Source organism: Ambystoma mexicanum, chromosome 3p, assembly GCF_040938575.1.
Source record: "Ambystoma mexicanum isolate Mex_15411 chromosome 3p, UKY_AmexF1_1, whole genome shotgun sequence".
Lineage (NCBI taxonomy): Eukaryota > Metazoa > Chordata > Amphibia > Caudata > Ambystomatidae > Ambystoma > Ambystoma mexicanum.
The window spans coordinates 414160859-414174605 of NC_090925.1; positions in this window are offsets into that span (position 1 = coordinate 414160859).

The window sequence follows — 13747 nt, forward strand, 5'->3', positions numbered from 1 at the left end:
ACGTGCAATGTGCATTCAATGGCGAGCATGGCTACAAGCAAACCACCCCTCCCCCCAGGTGCAAATGCAGGGATGCCTAGCATGGTATCAAAAGGCTGACCATAGACCTGTGTATTGACAAACAGTGTAGACTAGCATCAACTGCATCATGTGAGTCAAGTGACAACACAGCAAATGATGATGGGACAGTAAGCAAGACACATGATGAAACCTCCAGAGTACACCCACCTGTGAAGAAGACACTACACCAGTTGGACAGAGTCATTGGCCATTAAACAGGCTGAGGCCTGTGACCCACACAGACTGTCACACCCTAAACATGTGTGCGACGCAGGACTGAGCCACAGTAGAAATAGGAAGGCTGATGAAATGCCATGCAATGTAGGTCCCCCTGGAATCCTACTACAATGATCATCCAGTCAAGGACACATAGGGGCATGAGTGGAATACACATGGAGCATGAATGGGAACTCATGTCCCTGCAGGGCATCTGACCTCTGCATAGTCAAAGTGAGGCACCCTTCATCAAGTACAAGGGATGTACCACACAGCATATGTTTGTTTGTTTGTTTGTTTATTTATTTGTATTGCGTGCCAGACCCAAGGGTAACCGGGTGCAGTGAACAGAATATGCGAAGCTTACCATGTTTCATGGAAATTACAGTGTTACAGCAAATTACAGTGTTGCATAGTTAAAATTTACAATAGTGATAAATCTTGATGGTACATATATACATACAGATAAATAACATAACACAGATTAGAGTCTTTCAAACCTTACATATTGTTGTCATTGAGGTGTTTGATAAGATTCGTTCTAAAGTGGAGGAAAGGTTGGTCTGATCTCAGGTTGTGTGGTAGGGCATTCCACCATTTAGCAGCTAGCACAGGGAAGCTTGTGCCGCCAATTTTGGCAAGTTTAAATCTAAGAATCTGTCTGGCAGATTGCCTGCTGTAAGTTAGCATGCACACAGGACTCATGAAAAGGGAAGTACTCAACGGCAATATTGAAGCATACCAGTGTTAAGGTGGAATTGGGTTGCAGAGGGGGGTGGAGGGGCAAGGGAGCATGCCTACATCGAGTACCCGCATGCAGGCAGAGGACACATGCATGTCAGTCATGCTATGACATGGTCCCTGGGCTGAGAGGAAGGTCACCCCACGCTACATGCAGAAGGGCCAGTGAGCTAGAACATGGACTTGAGGGGCATCCTGGTGACCACCATGTGAGTAGGGTGCAATAGTGGTGATGCGGACAGTCCCTGTCCGCTCCACATGTCTACCATCCAGCAGAGCAGACATGCATCAGGGAAGCATTGCATTACTTGCACATCAAAACCATGTACACGTGACATGTAGTGGCAGTCATGCACAACACGTCACACAAGTAAAACACACATGTCCACAACAAACACGCAGCAACACTCACTGGACTGGGCATCAAAGTCCGGCATCTCTCCCACTCCGACTGATTCAGATGGTATGAACTCTGCAACGAGTGACTCATGCGGAGTGAGTTCTTCCTCCTCAGGTGCAGGCCCACTGCCAGTCACTAGAGTCAAGTTGTAATTTGAGGCACGCTTAGCCTTAGCGCTGCGTTTGAGGTCATTCCAACGCTTTTTGGACTCTTGCGCCGGGCGCACCTCATGGCCGAATGCACTCACATGTTCCGCAACTTGCTTCCAGTGGGTATCATGGTGGGCAGCCGTAGTCTGACAATTAGGACCCACTAGCATGTCACGGATGTGGCCCAGCATGTAGTCCACGAGGTAGTCTAGTTCCTGGTTGCAGAAAGGCTTCTTCCTCGACGTGCAACCTTCCTCCTCTTGGATTGTGACGCAGACCCTGGCTGGCAAATGCCGCCCTGATCACTATGGCCAGTAGCACCGGTGGATTGAGCCAAGGGAGTGGCAGCTGGGTGCCCTCTAATGGACCCTGCACAGCAACATCCGCTGTGGCAGGGTCATTGACCGCGACTGTCCTGGTTGGCAGACTCACAACCGGGGTGTTGTTGGCTGCATCTGCCCCTGCACTTGCCAACAGCCAGCTGTTTGGGGCAGCAGATGACATTATTGCCCCAGGGACACGTGTCTTGGTCAGTGCAGCCCTGCGTGCACCTACGGTTTCCCTCCTGGCCTGTTGGGAATCTTCCAAGGGCTCTTCAAGTCCTAACGCAGCCTGCGCTGGCAGACCCTGAGCCTGGGCGGTGGTGTCCACAGCTGCACCTGCAGCTACCACTACCCTTGAACCGGTGGCAGTCGATGAAACAGACTGCCGGGTCACATGGGCGCCAGTGCCAGATGCAGAAGCTGCATCTCCCGGACCCACAGGGGGTGGTGGCATGACTGCACCGACACATGGCACAACATCGTGCTCAAGTGGCGCACCCCTGCCTCTTCCCCCTCTGTGGCCACCTTGGACACCCTAGAGTCCCCCTACTCCCTGGTCACCCCGGCCACGTCACTGACCACGCCCGCCACGAGGAGGAGGCCCAGCTGATGGTGTACCCTCACCTTTGGTGGCCTCCCAACCATGGCACAGATGGAGTAGTGCCGGCACAGATGGAGGAGTGCCAATGGGAGGTGTACACCACAATTGTCCTGGGCAATTGGGGTGAAGGGTGTGGGATGCAAGATGTTAACAGCCCCCCTGTACCTGCAAGGCTGTATGTGACCCCGGTTATGTAGTGACGGGTCACGCAACGCTCAGGCACCCCAAAACTGCAGTAAAACTGTGCACGCAACCCTGCAGCCTATGTGCGTGGAATCAACCTCCCGCAGTACGCGGTGGCACCCAGTAACACGAAAAAGGCGTACGCGTGGGACACGCAGGCTACTATGACCTCGAAAACGGGTGTGATACACAGGGGCACCCGCAGTGGGAAAAATAGCGTGCGCGACTCACCATCTGACTAGCGTGATAATGAAAAACACGCCTAGCCAATACCCCCGCCAAAAGAAGAGATACCTCCTTCATCCGCTGTGAAGTTGTGATGGCGCGTGAAACAGCACGAAGTAGCAACACACGTCGGTCTCCACGAAAGGCACATACAGCGAACTGCTGGCCCTGCTCACCTTTAACCCGTGCTGTGGGAAATGCCCGCGCGCGTCGCGTCACTTACGCAACTGGTCCCTTTCCTCGGATTACACGCATTCACACGCGGACGTACAGTTTTTTCACGCGTACGCTGAACCACTATGCCCACGTTATGAGGGAAAAGCCCACGAGCATCGCGTCACAGACGCGCTTATGCGCTAAGGGCCTTTCCTCAAATTACACGCTGACATGACATTTTTTCATGTGCCAAATCACTCCGTATCAAGCTGGCCACGCAAATACACACGGAAGACCACGCTCCTGCCCAAAAGGGCATTTTCCTGCCCCAAGAGCCCCGAACACGCTCCCACCAGCCATCTGCTGCTCCCTGCCTGCTGCCCACGTGCCCTGCTATTTGGTGCCTGCACGTCAGCCATCTGCAGGGGTCCAGTTGCTGTGTCCACCCCTGCTGGAACAGAAGACTCCCGACTGGGATACCATTGCTCCACAGCCCAGCCCCAGGACCCAGTTGCCCACCCACGCCTGCCTCGGGGGTTGCCATGTCAGGGAAAACACCATCTGAGACCACTGGCGACCCCCAGTCAGAGAGGCAGAGGGCCACCAGCTTCAGTGAGAAGGAAGTTGGTGTCCTGGTGGAGCATGTCCTGGGGCATTATTATGCCCTCTTCGGAACATCACACGCCAACAAGGAAGGATGGTTGAGGATCTGGGAGGACGCAGTGGTTGCTATCAACGCAGAGGAGGTGGCAACCCATGATATCAAGCACGTCAAGAAGCGCTGGGAGGACCTGAGGTCGAGGACCCTCTACAAGGCCCGGCGCCTCGCGCAGGGGGGCCGGGGCAGCATGAGTAACATCCAGATGAGGGTCCTGGAACACGTAGCCCCAGTGCTCTACGCCCACATCCTTCAGAGGCAGACCTGTCTGGAGTTGAGCAGTAAGTGGCCAAGCATTGCTGTGTGAGACAGGGCATTTTGCAGTGTGCTGGTAGTCTGATACTTGCCTGTATGTGTGACATAGGCCATGTATGGATGTGACATCATGGTCATGCATGTGCGACCAGTAATGTGTGAACCACATGGATGGTGCATGTGTTCCAATGAAACATGGGGAACTGTATGCGGAATGCACACATGAATGCATGCCAGTCTCTGTTCTTGGACATGGAAGGGGGGCGGGGGATGGGTGCTGCTGTCATGTACATGTATGGTGCACATGTGTGTGTGTCTGAGAAGTGTGTGTGTGTGACTTTGAAATGCCATGGATGCATGACACATGTCCGTGAGGATGTGTAGATTCACTCATGCAGTGCCGTCACCGTTGTATCCACTGTGTCTATCCACTGTGTCTGTTGTGTACAAGCCATGATGCATGACCCTCCGGTGATGTGTGTGCATGGGGCCAGTGTGAGCCATGATGCATGTATGCTTGAAGGCAACATTTTTGTTAACAGAGGCCCTTGTACATGGATGCTGATGTTGATTGTAGGCGCCGGGACTGTATCTGCATGTGTGTTGCCTGCATTCACCCATGTGTTGTGGAGGGACAGGATGGAAGTGACATTTGACAGTGCCACTCATGTGTTATTGCTTCCTGTCTAGGGGAATATTGTACTCTACCCTGATGCTTGTGTTAATTGTCTCCCTCTACGCAGTGTCAAGTGAAGAAGAGGGCGGAGACGGCACTGTGGAGCCAAGCGGTGGGGATGCCTCCAACGGGCGGCGACGCAAGGCCCAGCCACCCTGCCAGGAATTGCCAACATCTGGGAGCGAGGGAGCTGCTGCCGCGTCTGCCACTACGGCTGTAGCGGAAGGGCCGGGTGAGCCCCCACAGGGGCTTGCAATGGCGGAAGACAGTGTGGAGACATCAGGTTGGTGGTCTCCACAGAGGAGGAGGAGCCTGCTACTGAGCCGCACATGGGGTCTGGTGGGGGTAGTACCACTGGTGCAAGTGGTGCAGTCCAGGGCCAGGTTCAGGAGGCAGCAGAGGTCACTGCGGAGGGGCCTGTGCATGTCGCTGTCCTTGATACTGGGACTGCACCACCATGCACCAGCAGGGATGCCCCGTCCCAGGCCCATCTGCAGGTAGGGGGGAGTGCCACGTCATCTGCCTCTCCACTACCTGCGGACGAGGGGTACCACGACCGTATGGGCTCCGTCCTGGTTAGTGTCGCGTTACACATGCGTGACATTCGTGATGACATGCGTGCTTCCTGGGCGGTGCACGCACGACATCACGAACAGCAGCGTCGCGATGTGGCACTGTTGGGAGGGGCCCTGGTCGGTGGCTTCCTACATGTGTCGCACACTCTGGTGGACCTCTCCTCCTCTGTGCAGACTATGCGCCAGTTGTTCTCCCTGTCGTCTTCCGGCCCAGATTCCACCAGGGCCCCCTGTGGACCTGGCCTGACCAACACAACTTGGTGGAGATCCCATCCCTGCCACAGTCGGGAGTCGGCAGTCCAGCAGGGGTGGACACCCCAACAACTGGAGTCCAGCAGATGGCGGATGTGCAGACATCGGACAGGGAACATGGACAGCAGCAACAGCAGCAGGCTCTAGGTGGGAGCAATGATGGCTCGGGCCATCGACATCAGAGGGGCAGGCATCGACCAGAGTGCAGGAGAACGCTGGAACGGGAGTGTCTTCCGTGTGGCTGCGGTTGGGCCAGCGCATAGATGCGGAGCAGCGGCGGGCGGAAGAGGCGCGGCTCACCATGGTCAGGGCGGAGTTCTCCATGCGTCGGGCGTTGAGGCGGGCAGAGTGCCTCGAGGCAACTCGCAGGGAGTTGGAACAGGCCATGAGTGCATCCTCCTCCGGGACATCGACATGGAGTTCGATGATGCCCTGCCCCGGAACATCACAGAGTGAGCCGCAGGACTTGCCCACCGCCACTGTATATAGTTAGATAGTGTTAGGTTTCCTTTGTTCTTCTTTTAATTTGGAGTTAATGGACATTGCTCCACTTCGTGTGTATATAGTTTTTTCTTCCTAGGACTTTTTTGTAGGTTTCCTTTTGTTTGTTGATCATGGACCATTCGGACTTACATTGGGCCTCATTACGACGCAGGCGCTAATGGGTTAACAGCGCCGTAAAAGGCTGCAGCGCCGATAACCTATTAGCGCCTAATTACGAGGTCCCTTTGCGGGACCCGATCTTGACAGCTGGTGTAGAACAGCCGTTAAAGTAGGGACCCGCAAAGGGACCCTGGGGCTAATTACAGTGCCGCAATTTGCGGCACTGTACTTAGCGCCTTCCCCATTCCCATTGAGCCCTATGGGGCAAAAATGGGAATGGGGAAGGGCCATGAAGGAAGGGGGAATTACCGCCCCGCCAACCTTGTAATGGGGTGGTAATTCCCCCTTTCTCCATGGCGGAATCGGTAATTTACCGGCATGGACCATGGTGCTAATAGCACCATGGTCTTCCGCCAGGGTCATAATGAGGCCCATTGTATATAGTTGCAGACTTGTACATACTTTCTTTTTCTCTATTCCCATGGATCAATGGTTTTTTTTTAAATTTGGATTATGTTTTTATTATGGACATTGGCAATGGACCACTTTTTTTAATTCTACTTGATTTTTCTTTTTTTTAACTTCATTATATTTATAAAAAATTTTTTCTACATCGGTCATTGTACATTGATTTTCAGTTTACTATTCCTAAGTCAGTTCTTTATGTTTTTAATACATTTTTTATTACAATTGGTGTTGTGTTCTGTAATTGGTTTTGTGCATGTCTCATTGAACATTTCCTCAGTCACGTGTTGCCACTGAATGGCTACGTTGTGCATTCCTGCATGGGCATGGTGGTTAATTTCATCTATCATGGCATGAGTAATTTGGGAGTGGGTTCTGTGGATGGTTGCATGCTTGGATTTGGGGGCAAGGGGGATTAGGGTTGGCCTTAGGGACATGGGTCTGTTTTGTTAGGACATGTTGTTTGTTGGGACATGAGTCTGGGCCTGAGGCTCACTGCTGGGGGACATGAGTCGGGGCCTGCTGGCAGGTGCCCCTGACTGCTGTGGGGTGAGGGTACTGGGGGACATGATTCGGGGCCTGAGGCTCACTGCTGGGGGGTGGGGGTGCTGAGGGACATGAGTCAGGGCCTGCTGGCAGGTGCCCCTCACTGCTGGGGGGTGGGGGTGCTGGGAGACATGAGTCGGGGCCTGCTGGCAGGCCCCCCTCACTGCTGGGTGGTGGGGTGCTGGGGGACATGAGTCGGGGCCTGAGACTCACTGCTGGGGGTGGGGGTGCTGGGGGACATGAGCCGGGGCCTGCTGGCAGGTGCCCCTCACTGCTGGGGGGTGGGATTGCTGGGAGACATGAGTCGGGGCCTGCTGGCAGGTGCCCCTCACTGCTGGGGGTGGGGGTGCTGGGGGACATGAGTCGGGGCCTGAGGCTCACTGCTGGGGGGTGGGGGTGCTGGGGGACATGAGTCAGGGCCTGCTGGCAGGTGCCCCTCACTGCTGGGGGGTGGGGGTGCTGGGAGACATGAGTCAGGGCCTGCTGGCAGGTGCCCCTCACTGCTGGGGGTGGGGGTGCTGGGGGACATGAGTCGGTTCCATGTGATATAATTGCGGCAAAAATTGCTGTGATAAAATATCACGGCAAAAATGCCGCCGTTTTTGCCGCATTTTTGCAGCAATATTTTTTACTGCAACATTTTTGCCGCGATTATATTACCTGATACCCATGAGTCAGGGCCTGCTGGCAGGTGCCCCTCACTGCTGGGGGGTCCTGGGGGACATGGGTTGGTGATCACTAGTGGAAGGTGACATGTGGGCTGGCTGGGGGGCATGCCCAGGGTTGCAGGGTAGTCCCCTGTGGTGTGGGTTGCCTGCAGGGGCCATGGAGGGGGTAGAGGGCACACCTGGGAGGACCCACACTGCCAATTCACATGTGGGACTCCCTGCGCACCCCACTGGATACACGTATTCAGCTCTGACAGCGAAATCGCGTGTGATACTTCCCACGTACCCTGGAAATCCACGTACCCTGCTCGCACAGGGCCAATCGCGTGTGAAACTACCCACGAACCCCAGTAATACATGTACCCCGCTCGCACAGGGCCAATCGCGTGAGAAACTTCCTGCGCACCCCCGAAATGCATGTACACTGCTCGCAAAGGGCCAATCGCATGTGAAACTTCCGGCGCACCCCAGTAATACACGTACCCCGCTCGCACAGGGCCAATCGCGTGTGAAACTTCCTGCGCACCCCCGAAATGCACGTACCCCGCTTGCATAGGGCCAATCGCGTGTGACACTTCCTGCGCACCCCAGTAATACACGTATCCCGCTCGCACAGGGCCAATTGCGTGTGAAACTTCCCGCGCACCCCCGAAATGCACGTACCCTGCTCGCACAGGCCCAATCGCGTGTGAAACTTCCCGCGCACCCCAGTAATACACGTACCCCGCTCGTACAGGGCCAATCGCATGTGAAACTTCGAGCGCACCCCGAAATGCACGTACCCTGCTCGCACAGGGCCAATCGCGTGTGAAACTTCCCATGCACCCCAGTAATACACGTACCCCGCTCGCACAGGGACAATCGCATGTGAAACTTCCCCCGCACCCCTGAAATGCACGTACCGTGCTCGCACAGGCCCAATCGCGTGTGAAACTTCCCGCGCACCCCAGTAATACATGTACCCCGCTCGCAGAGGGCCAATCGCGTGTGGAACTTCCTGCGCACCCCCGAAATGTACATACCCTGCTCGCACAGGGCAAAACACGTGTGAAACATCCCGCACAGCGGGGTACGTGTATTCGGAGGGGTGTGCGGGGTGTTTTACAGACGTTTTCGTGGTTGGGGGCCTGTGCGCCATGTACGGGATTTGTGCGCTGTACATGGCGCACGGGGAGGGGTTGGGGGCGTAACTGGCACTGCTGCAGGGTCGCTGCGCCACTCTGCGCCACGGCTGGTAATGGATGTTAAAATCCATGAATACGCTGTGCGCGGAAATGGATTTAGGCACAAGCGGCTGGCACAGACTGTCGCACGCGCACACTGTGCGCCAGTCGCATGCGCCACTTGTGCGCTGAATTCTATGAATTACCCCCTGAATGGGGCAACAGGGGTTGGAACAAGATGGGAGCAAAAACAGTTACTATTTGGGGATACGTACATACATACAAGGATTAATGGAGGGAAAACATATGCCACAACATTTGACAAAAAACTGATACATATATACATCATAGATTAGGAGAATACAATATGGTTTGAGACACTATTGGTTCTTTAGAAGTGTCTTTCATGATACCTCCCATGTTGAGAGCATTGCATTGAGGGGGGTGACTGAGATAGGGGTGCATAGGTACACTGCATATGGGGGAGGGTTGGCACTATGTAGAAGTTTGGGTAGTGGTTGAATATTGAATGCTGGTCGAATATCTACCAGAGGGCTGAATGTACAGGGGGTTGCAACCCCTCCCCCTCAACTAATATATAGATAAAGTGGTAGGAAGATCAAATAGTTCACTTTCCTGTCCAACATTGTAGAAATCAGGATTAGATTGCCTTTACTAAAAGTAAAAAGTACATTAGAAATAAGGATCACTGCGCACAGTGTCAGATAAATATGTATTTTAAAATGGATACTAAAATGCAAATGGTTTTTAAAGCCAGGTGTGGGGAACTATAAACCATGCCAAGGGTTTTGAGATAAGCAAGAAGGACTGTCACACGGATTTCGGCAGCATCTTGTAACAAGATATGATGTTCGTAAGTTACAAATGGAATTGGCATGGAAATCAGACAAGAGTGTGATAAGGTTAGGCAATTAATAGAAGCTTCTGACACATTTATCTATGTTCCTGAGTTCTTGTGGAGAATGTGTACAAAGTGTGTTGTATCAAATCAGTGTCAAAGCTCAGCTGTATTATTTGGCACTATAAATATGAGGATATATATATTATCTAACGGTGTTGTATACCAGACACTTGGCATAATCTCAGGAAGTAGATAATGTGCAGACATCGACGCATGATAAAATAGGCTATTAATTTGGTGCGTCAGAGAAAAGGTGTGGATGCCAGTTATCTTAATGTGGAATTATTGTGCATGTGTGATAGGTTATCCAATGGTAACAAAGGGATATTTGCCCTTTAATTAAATTGGCCTATCACAGCCTACCATTTACAAAGGTGCTAATTTGCATAATATTGTTACGTAATCTTGGAAAATCTATAAAGATAGGTTGGATGCATTGAGTGTGTTCTTTTTTCTTGATAATAAAAGAGTCATCTCTGTTTTCCCTGTCCCTGCCTGATGGATGGGAGCATGTGAATCCATAGTTGTCTGATGGACGCATGGGGTGTGTGGAGGGAAGGACCCCCTGTAGAAATCTCTCCCAATACTTTTTGGAACTCAAGCTCCCCATCCTGTCCACGGACCATCCCAGAAGGGACACCCTCATCTTCCATGTACCTCTGCACTCATTCATTATGTGTTTTCGGGTTTCTTTACCCACTTCTTCACATAAGGAGCATATTTCTACGCGATTTCGGCTCCTTTTATGTGTGGAAATGCTTTCCCCAGTATTGATCAAGTTTAAGCAAAATATTAAGAATTGTAGTTGCTGCTTCGAATCTGAGAAGTGTCTCAGATACCTTGGAAGAAAGCCACAGGGGTTATCATAGATTAATATAGATTGACTTCGATGGTACAGATCTATGTCTGTGGCATATGCCAGCCACGTCATGTGACTTGACCCAATTTTGGGGCTACCTAGTGCGTGGGGCATCAAAGACTTCTCCAGGATGGACAGATATCAGTTAAAGAGAAAGGGGGCAATTATGCATCCTTGTTTCACCCCTCGCTCCACTGGAATTGGGGCTGACAGATGACCTTTAGTGTTCAACCTGACTCGTATATTGGTGCTCTTATGTAGACTTACTATGACGGCAAGCAGTGTCCTCGGGATCCCCCATGCATCTAGCTTAGCCCAGAGATGCTCCCTGTTGATCATGCCAAAGGCTTTCGATAGATCAATCCATGCGCCATGTAGGACAAGGCCCCGCTTTGCCCGGGAGCTTTCACAGATCATCACACTCATGATCAGAACGTTGAAGCCAGTTGATAAACCTCTTCTAAAACCTATTTGTTATTTTGACAAGATGTTATTTTCAGCGGCCCAAGCCTCCAATTTCCGCAAAACTGTCCCCGTAAAGATCTTACTTTCAACATTAAGAAGGGCAATCAGGTGATAGTTGTCTGGATTTGCCCGCTCACCCTTCTTGTAAATAGGAATTACTATAGCTGACTTCCATGATGGGGGAATAGCCCTGGTCCACAGGACTTCCTCTAAATGTTTCGACAAGATCCTGGACCACAAAAATATGTTACCCTTCAAGCTTTGATTTATCAAGCCATTTGGGCCGGCCACCCTTGAGGAGGAGGAACCCACTATGAGGTTGGAGATGATTTCCTGGGTAAGGGCTACCTTCCAAGCTGTTGTGAGTAGTGGGACATGGTGATGCTTGGTAGGTTTGCCATATAGAGATATGAATTGATTGTACCATGTTGATTCAGCCCCTGCATAAGTCTTTATGCTTGCTTGGGAATCCTGCTGTTGATTTATTAATGACCAAAAGTTTTGTGAAGACTTATCCTGCAGGGCTTCCAACATTGTCTCCCTATCTTTCTGGTAGCGTAAATGCCTGTGTGAATGCGACCAATTCCTATATTCTCTCTTCATGGAATTCACTTTGTTTTGAGAGTCTTCGATTTTAAATTACTCTTCTTTAACATACCTAATGGCTTTCCTTAGTTCTCTTTTCCTCTCCCATACTTCCTCATCGAAATTATGTTCATGATTTGTCTGTCTAAAGGAGACCAGAGGTTGTGTGCATGTCTAATTCCCACAGAAAATCCAGAAAGTTATTTGGAGCACAGACTCTTGTTAAATCTGTGTCTGACACGTTGTCCACTGATTTTGCAGAGCTCTGCTTCGGCGACCACCCCCCTTCTGAATTTGACAATTCTGTTCTTGTTATTGGTCACTCTAGGATAACAACACGGTCCCATGGTTGCACTATTTGGCTTCTGGGAGAGACGCTCCACCAACGGGTTATGCTCTGCTACTTCCCCACTCCTGAGCGTACAAATTGTGACAACTGGCTAACAGATCTTGGGAGAGGAAGAGGTAATCTATTGTAGAGCCCATAGAACCTCTCTTCCAGATGAAAGCGGGTGGCACATCTCCCTGCACGTTGTCATTCAACATCACCAAATGCATACATAATACCAGCAAGAGGGGATCAACACATTTCCATTTAGAAGATATCAGATGAAAACCAATAAAGACAAGTAAGTGCAATAACCTGGGAGAGGGACTATTGGTTAAATCAGAGTAAGCAGATTGTCAAGATTGAGCTGAGCATTAAAATTGAAATTTTTTGTAGTGTCAACCAAACCCTTTCCCAAAATGAAAATATAAATGTACAGTAAAGGCTACATTGTTTAAAATGAGCAGCACATTCTTTGCAAGACCAGCAAAGGTTTGTCAATTTCAACACGTTAAGGAGTAAGGTAAACCCTATTTAAAATATAAAATGCAGTCTGAGTTAGATTTGTGGCTTTAGATATCTTAAAGACGGATAGTCGCACCCTTTCCCATGTAGCAGCAGTATGTTGGCCAGAGAGAAACCAACCATTTTCAGATGTGGAGATCAGCAGGCAACATGTTGGAATCAGAGATAAAAAAAAATGTATAGATCGCTGCAGCCTTAGTAGACATTTTGTAAGAAGATTCTGAAATTGCATGGAAGGAGATTGTTGTTAAAGATTTGCCAATACAATATAACAACTCTATCAACTTATTTATACGCAGCAACATCTGAATCATCCAGGTTGAAGATATACAGTATTGTAGTATACATTATGATGAATACAAGAGATACTTTTAGCATACCATTTACAAATGAGATTAAAATCCACTTTGAAAGGCAGGCTCTTATTAAACCATTCCATATCCTTTTCTAATGAATGCTTTTGTTAATCAGATGATTAGCTTTACTTCATTTTATTTTAAGCAGACTGTGAATTTCTTGTTTAAATTAAAGTTAATATTCCTTGTCTTTCTCTTTAAATGGTTCTGTCTTTTCTTACTGCTGTAGACAAGAAGCGGTCTGGTATTCAGGGGTTCACATATGAACCGGGGTGCAGGGACAAAGAAATGGATTTGAGGCAAAGCCAGGAAAAATTGAGGAGATCCCTGATAAAAAGCACGATTCTCCTGATCCAGGATATGGTAAAATGTAAGGCGCTACCACTTGGTGGCACTGTCTTCGTTGTGAACTGATGACAAAATTGGAAGAAAATTCATGCTTGCTGAGACAACTCCACCCATAGGGCCTATCTACCTGAGTATGATCCTCGACCACTATCAAATACACAGCAAAGTGACTTTAGGACAGAGTGTTTTACACGCTTGGTTCTTTGAATGCTGGAGTGCCTAATGCATGAACTTCGCAGCACTGTTTGTCCGCGTATTACCAGTATTGAGTGAGTATGTTGTCTGTTTATTGCACTGATTAACCAACTGGCAATTTGTTTAAAATTACTCTACAGTCAACATGTTTAACAATTTCAAGAGTTTTCTATCTTTTGTATCTAATGTTTGCTGTTTGTTTATTACAGGCAAGCAATCACTGTTGTCATGTTTTTCATACAATACGTT